This window comes from Artemia sp. Qi Xiang Cuo, chromosome 12, assembly GCF_049724085.1.
Source record: "Artemia sp. Qi Xiang Cuo chromosome 12, ASM4972408v1, whole genome shotgun sequence".
NCBI lineage: Eukaryota > Metazoa > Arthropoda > Branchiopoda > Anostraca > Artemiidae > Artemia > Artemia sp. Qi Xiang Cuo.
Window position 1 is genome coordinate 60,426,130 of NC_142805.1, and position 6,529 is coordinate 60,432,658.

A 6,529-nucleotide genomic window follows, 5' to 3' on the forward strand; every position below is an offset into this window, starting at 1 on the left:
GAACTGCTTGAAACTTAAGACCAGGGGTTTAGTTTTCTATGGGACAAGGGGGAAAACTGCCCCCTCCATTCCTAATCCCCCTTCCCCTCCACAACCTTAGTCCCCCTCCCTAAAATTTAGTTTATGCAAAAAAAATTGTCAAAACTAGGATAAACCTGCATAATTCAAGTATCCAGAGAAACAGGTCAGTTTTCTGTAGTTTATCTTTGCCTTTATGATAACAATTTTCCAGTTTTCACTGTCGTGTCCTTTGTTTTTGGACAATTGGCTCCCCCTTTGCCCCCCTCCTCTAGGATTTCGACACACCACTGATTAAAATCTCAAATTCATTGACCAAGAAGACCATATTGCAAGAAACCCCTCTTCCCCTAAACGAAATTCCTAAATGGCTATACTTTTTGACTGGCTTTGAATTTATTTCTTGAAGTCCTTGAGCCATGGCAAATACAGCAAATATTTTGACACAGACAGATATTGACAAGAAAAAAATTACTAGTTTTTTTGCTTGTTTTGAATATTTTCTCCGAATTTACTTCAACCAAAGGGGCCATATTTCAAAATAGAAAAATTGGTACGCCTTGAAATAGTAGGTTGAACCCTTTTTTTCCAAAAAGTTTGAAAATTCCAACCATTTGTTGGGCTAAAAGCACCGTATATTTTTTTTTCTGGACCGGAGAAGCCGGTTGGAGAGCCAAAGTGGGCCCGAAAACCTGTTATCCTCAACCAGTTTGAATGATATTTAAAGAAAGCAAGTGTAATTTATAAAGACGAAATTTGATATTTTGATTTTTTGACAGCATCAATTTGAAACGCCCAAAGACGGGCCTTAAAATCGTTTTGTCTCTGATAGACTCAAAAGTTTAGGGATATGTAGAAAGGACCGGGTAGATGGGGACAAAGAATATTGATACCTGATTGTTCCGATGTTTAATACATGAAACCAAGGCAACAAACTTTTATTTACTTGGCTTTTAATTGCAGGACTGGCAAACAGGGACAAGGGGATCCTTTGAAATACAAGTGAATTTAAAACAGTTCGTTGTATTGACTCATGAAGTATAAAACAGACTAAAACTTGTAATAAGACTTAAGGGGCACACACACTTGGCGAAATAAGCCAAAGAGAAGAAAATATTTTATTTATTTATTTATTTGAAAATTTGTCATACAAAAGCAAGAAGACGGAACAGTAAAAGAAAACAAAATGATTTAAAATTAAAATGATTTAAATTATGATTAAAAATGATTTAAAATTAAAATTAAATTAAGACAACAATTAAACACTTTGGAAAATATATCACAAGCAAATATACGAAGGAAACTAGAAGAAAGAGACTTCTAAATGAACGAGACTTCTAAGTGAAACAGGGACAAGGGGACAAGACAGAGCATAGGAAGAAAAAAAGAAAAAAAAATGGAATGCAGACTGCAAAGGACAACAACACAGAAAACACCGAAATAACGCAAAAGAAAAACATCATTGCTTAAGAATGTGGGACCAGTCATTTAAATTCCCATCTATTTTTCTATTAAGTTTTGCTATCAGTCTGCTGACGGTAACTTCAGGGTCAGCAGCCTTGAATTTCGCAAAAAACGAGCAAATATCTATACCACGGAGACAGATGAAGCAGATACTTGGACAAACGAAGGAACATTGATCAGACGCTGCTCTTTTTAGTTTTAGTTAGGAGTTTCCTAAAGGGTGCGGTGTAAAGGATATGAAGAAAGGGAACATCATTATAATGACTTACTAGAAGAGATCGATTGAATCAAAACTTACTATATACAATGGAAGCGTAAGCTGCTGAGATTTTACGTCTAATTTGTTCAAGAAGAAGTTTTTGGGTGTGTCAGACAGAAGAAGCAAAGGGTAGACAAAGAAAATAATGTAATCTACGGGTGGAACAGAGCTAGATCAAAACGCGATGGGAGGGGCAGAGAAATCTGTTTTCCAGCTAAACAGGACAATATCAGACATGGAGGAGCTGATTCCAAGCCCAACTTTCTGATATTCCACTTGAAGGATTCCAAAAATTTCGGAACACAAAATAATTACTGAAAACAAAATACGTTTGAAATGTTTTCACTTTTTTTTACTCTCATAAATAAAATCTATCAAAAAATTACTGAAAACAAAATACGCTTGAAATGTTTTCACTTTTCTAACTTTCATAAATAAAAATTATCAAAATTTAAGCAATAATATCAGTATATGTCAATTAAACTGACAAACACCGGTCAGTTGTTTTTTGTTTTTTTATTTTTTTCAGTAAAGCGCAAACTGTCTTCTGGTTTTTAGAAGGCATGGGGGTTATCAGCCCACTCTTGTTAATTTTTGCTCGTTTTGAGTTTGACTTGGCGATTTATTGCAATTGTTGTTCGTTTTGAGTTTCATTTATTTACTGATAGTGATTTGTGCTAGTTTTATGCTTGGAAAATTATTTGACTTTATTTTTGCTCATTCTTGGCTTAATGAAGCTCTTTACTTTTTGGGGGGGAAAAGAGTTTTAAATTAATCATCTGAAAAAAACTTCAGATCTGATCGTTTTTCAAATCATGTCAAAAATTTGCCCTTCGTTAACCCCCGCTGGCCAGCTCCTCCCTTGGACATTCACCCGGCCCCCCGCGCCGCATGGAAAAAATCCTCCAGACAATTTCAGTTCCGCCGAAAATTTCCCCAGAATATCTCCACATGCTAAATTTAGTCAGCAGACAAAGAAGCAAACAAAAAAATCGTAAAGGAATTCTACCAAATCAGTCTGTCCCTTGCGTTTTTACGAGGAGCTCCCGAAGAACCTATTTTACCATGCACTTGGTGCATGATATCTGTTGAAAGCACCCTTATCCATAGTGGCAAGAGTAAAAATTAGCATAAAGAATTAACTTTATTGTGAAGTGTCAGTATCAGAGCTGTGATTTAGTGAAAATATATCTGATAAAGTGAGTTTTTTAACGACCCTAGTAACCCTATGTATAAAGCATTGAGTAGTATAGGATTTGTATATCTCTAAATATTTTAATTTTAAACCATTTATTTTTTTTTTCATTTTTACTAATAATTTTTATGCAATTAATGTTATCTTTGATCAGACTAACATGAAATACGCTTGAGCGCAAGACTTCATTTTGACTAAACTGTCATAGACCTAGACTGAGCAACAGCTATAAAAAAACGAAAGATGAACTGCAAACCCAAAAGAATAACACGGTTCGTTAAAACTAGTTTATACAAGCACTCATTCCAGCTAATTGCAACCTAACAAAAAAAAGATTTTTCAGTAACAATATACATATCTAAGGGAATAGGTTTATATGTTAATTTGAAATTGCATCTTGTTTCTACTTATATATTTCAAAAGTATGCGTTATAGTAATTACAAATATTTTTGTCTGCTAAAATTTCTAATATAGTAAGATGAAAAATATTTTGTTCAAAATTATGTTATTGTAAAATGTATATTTAAATTATCTGTTTGTACCAATCTTTGTGAAAAACGATGTCTAGTTTGAAACTATTTTTATCTTATACGATTATAAACTTCTTGTGATATTCGCTTATAAAATATCTCTCAAAACATAAATAAAACAATTTTTGAAAAGCTGATGTGCTCTGAATGACGGTAACTCTGATTTCGGGTCTCAGGCTGAGACCCGAAATCAGAGTTGCCGTCATTCAGGGCACATCAGCTTTTTAAAAATTGTTTTAATTATGTTTTTAGAAAGATTTTATAAGCGAATATGACAAGAAGTTTATAATCGTTTAAGATAAAAATAGTTTCAAACTAGACATCGTTTTTCACAAAGATATGAACCTATCTTTATTTGTGAGAGGCCATTATTTATTAGGAGAGGCCATAGCCTATGGCCTCTCCTCATATCGAGTTAATCTTTTGCCTTTTACTAAAGATTACCGTGGGGAGGCGCACTTGATGAGTCTTAACAAATTTTTGAATGCCGAAAGGCAGACTAGCCTATAGTTTTGCTGCATATTCTAAAATTCCAAGACCACTTATCAAACAAACCCGATTACTTACCCTTAGTGTTTGACAAGACGTAAATGAATGGAGAGGTCAGTAGGACTACTACTTTAGGTTGTTGGCCTGCGTATGGGGAATTGTTGGGCGTGGGGGGGCGGGAGGGGGCTAGTTACACTCCAATCACTTACGACCATTACAAAGGGAACTATCTCTTTAATTTCCAATCGAATGAGACTGTTTTGAAATTTCTACTACAACACCATCTATAAAAACCTGATATGCCCCCAGGTCATAACTTAAAACCCTTGCCCTGAGGGTTGTGGGGGAGTATCTTCCTCAAAAATATATTTCCTATCTGTAAATCAACTACGTTGAACAAAATGGCTATCTCAAAATTTTTATGGGAGGGGTTGGGGGCACGGCGGGGCGTGGGGGGGGGCCAGTGGCCCTCCGAAAATGTTCGACTATTAAAAAGGTTACGAGCTCTTTAATGTACATTAAAATGAGCCTTTTTTGAAGTTTATACACAACGCCTTCTATACAACGCCTTCAACAACGACTTCCCAACAACGCCTGATATGCCCCCGGGGCATAACTTAAAACACTTGCCCTGCGAGTTGTTGGGGAGTATCCTCCTCAAAAATATATATTCTATCTGGAAAACAACTACACTGACCAAAAGCTTTATCTCAAAATTTTGAGGGGCTGTGTGTGGGTGCATGTCGGGGGTGGGGGGGGTCTAGTTGCCCTCCGATAATTTTCGACTAGTAAAAATGTTACTAGACCTTTAATTTCCAATAAAATGAGCCTTTATTGAAGTTTCTACGACAACGCCTTTGATAAAATCCTTATATGCCCCCAGGGCATAACTTAAAAAATTTGCCCTGAGGGTTGTGGGGGAGTTTCCTCCTAAAAAATATATTTTCTATCTGGAAATCAACTATGCTGAAGAAAATGGCTATCTGAAAATTTTGATTGTATGTGTTTGGGGAAATGATGGGCGTGGGGGGGAGGGGGCTAGTTACACTCCAATCACTTTTGACTATTAAAAAGGGCACTAGCCCTTTAATTTCCAATCGAATGAGCCTTTTTAGAAGTTTCAATGACAACACCCTCTACAAAAACCTTATATGCCCCCAGGGCATAACTTAAAACCCTTGCCCTGTGGGTTGTGGGGGAGTGTCCTCCTTTAAAACATTTTTTCCATCTGGAACCCAACTCCGCTGAACCAAATTTTGATTGGATGTGTCTGGGGAAATGAGCGGCGTGGGGGGGGGCTAGTTACAGACCAAGCACTATCGTCTTTTATAAAGGGCACCATCACTTTAAATTCCAATCGAATGAGCCTTGTTTGACGTTTCTACGAGAACCCCTATTATTGAATCATAATTTGCCCACTCGATTTAACTTAACCTTCGGGCCCTTATTGTTTTTTGGCAGTTTCCCCCTCAAAAACATATTTTCTACCTGGAGATCACCCACGCTGAACAAAGTGGCTCTTTCAAATTTTGATAAGACTTTGTTGAAATAATGATCGGCGTGGGGGGGGGGGGGAGGGGGCTAGTTACACTCCAAAAGTTTTCGATTATTAAAAAGGGCACTAGCCCTTTAATTTCTAACCGATTGAGCCTGTTTTGAAGTGTCTACGACAACCCCTTCTATAAAAACCTTAGATGCCCCCAGGGCGTAACTTAAAATCCTTGCCCTGAGGGTTGTGGGGGAGTTTCCTCCTCAAAAATATATTTTCTATCTGTAAATCAACTACGCCGAAGAAAATGGTTATCTCAAATTTCTTATTGGAGGTGTTTGGGGAAATAAGCGGCGTGGGGGGGGAGGGCGGCTAGTTACACTCCAATCACTTTTGCATAGTAAAAATGGAACTAGGCCATTAATTTACAATCGAATGAGCCTGTTTTGAAGTTTCTACGACAACACCTTCTATAAAAACCTTATATGCCCCCTGGGCATAACTTAAAATCCTTGCCCTGTGGGTTGTGGGGGAGTTTCCTCCTTAAAAATATATTTTCTATCTGGAAATCAACTACGCTGAGCAAAATTTTGATTGGATGTGTTTGGGGAAATGATCGGCGTGGGGGGGGGGCGGGGGCTAGTTACACTCCAATCAATATCTACGTTTATACAGGGCACCAGCCCTTTAATTTCAAAGCGACTGAGCCTGTTTTGAAGTTTCTACGAGAACCCCTATTATAAAAACCTTATATACCCCCAGGGCATAATTTAAAACCCTTGCCCTGAGGGAGGCGGAGGATTTTCCTCCTCAAAAATGTATTTAAAGGGCTAGTGCCCTTTTTAATAATCGAAAATGATTGGAGTGTAACTAGCCCCCTCTCCCCCCCCCCAGGCCCATCATTTCCCCAAACACATCCAATCAAAATTTTGAGATAGCCATTTTGTTCAGCGTAGTTGATTTCCAGATAGAAAATGTGACAAGGTAAACCGTGACAAAACACTACTGAAATATTCCAACTCATGCATTTCATCGAAAGAAATCCAAAATGAACTTTGAAAAATTAAGAGAATGTAAGTGTGAT

General features: G+C 37.3%; 1 pseudogene; it reads left to right on the top strand.

The window, feature by feature from the left end:
* Positions 1-3,856: 3,856 nt before the first annotated feature.
* LOC148946361 (U5 spliceosomal RNA) lies at positions 3,857-3,973 on the top strand (annotated as a pseudogene).
* Positions 3,974-6,529: the final 2,556 nt, after the last annotated feature.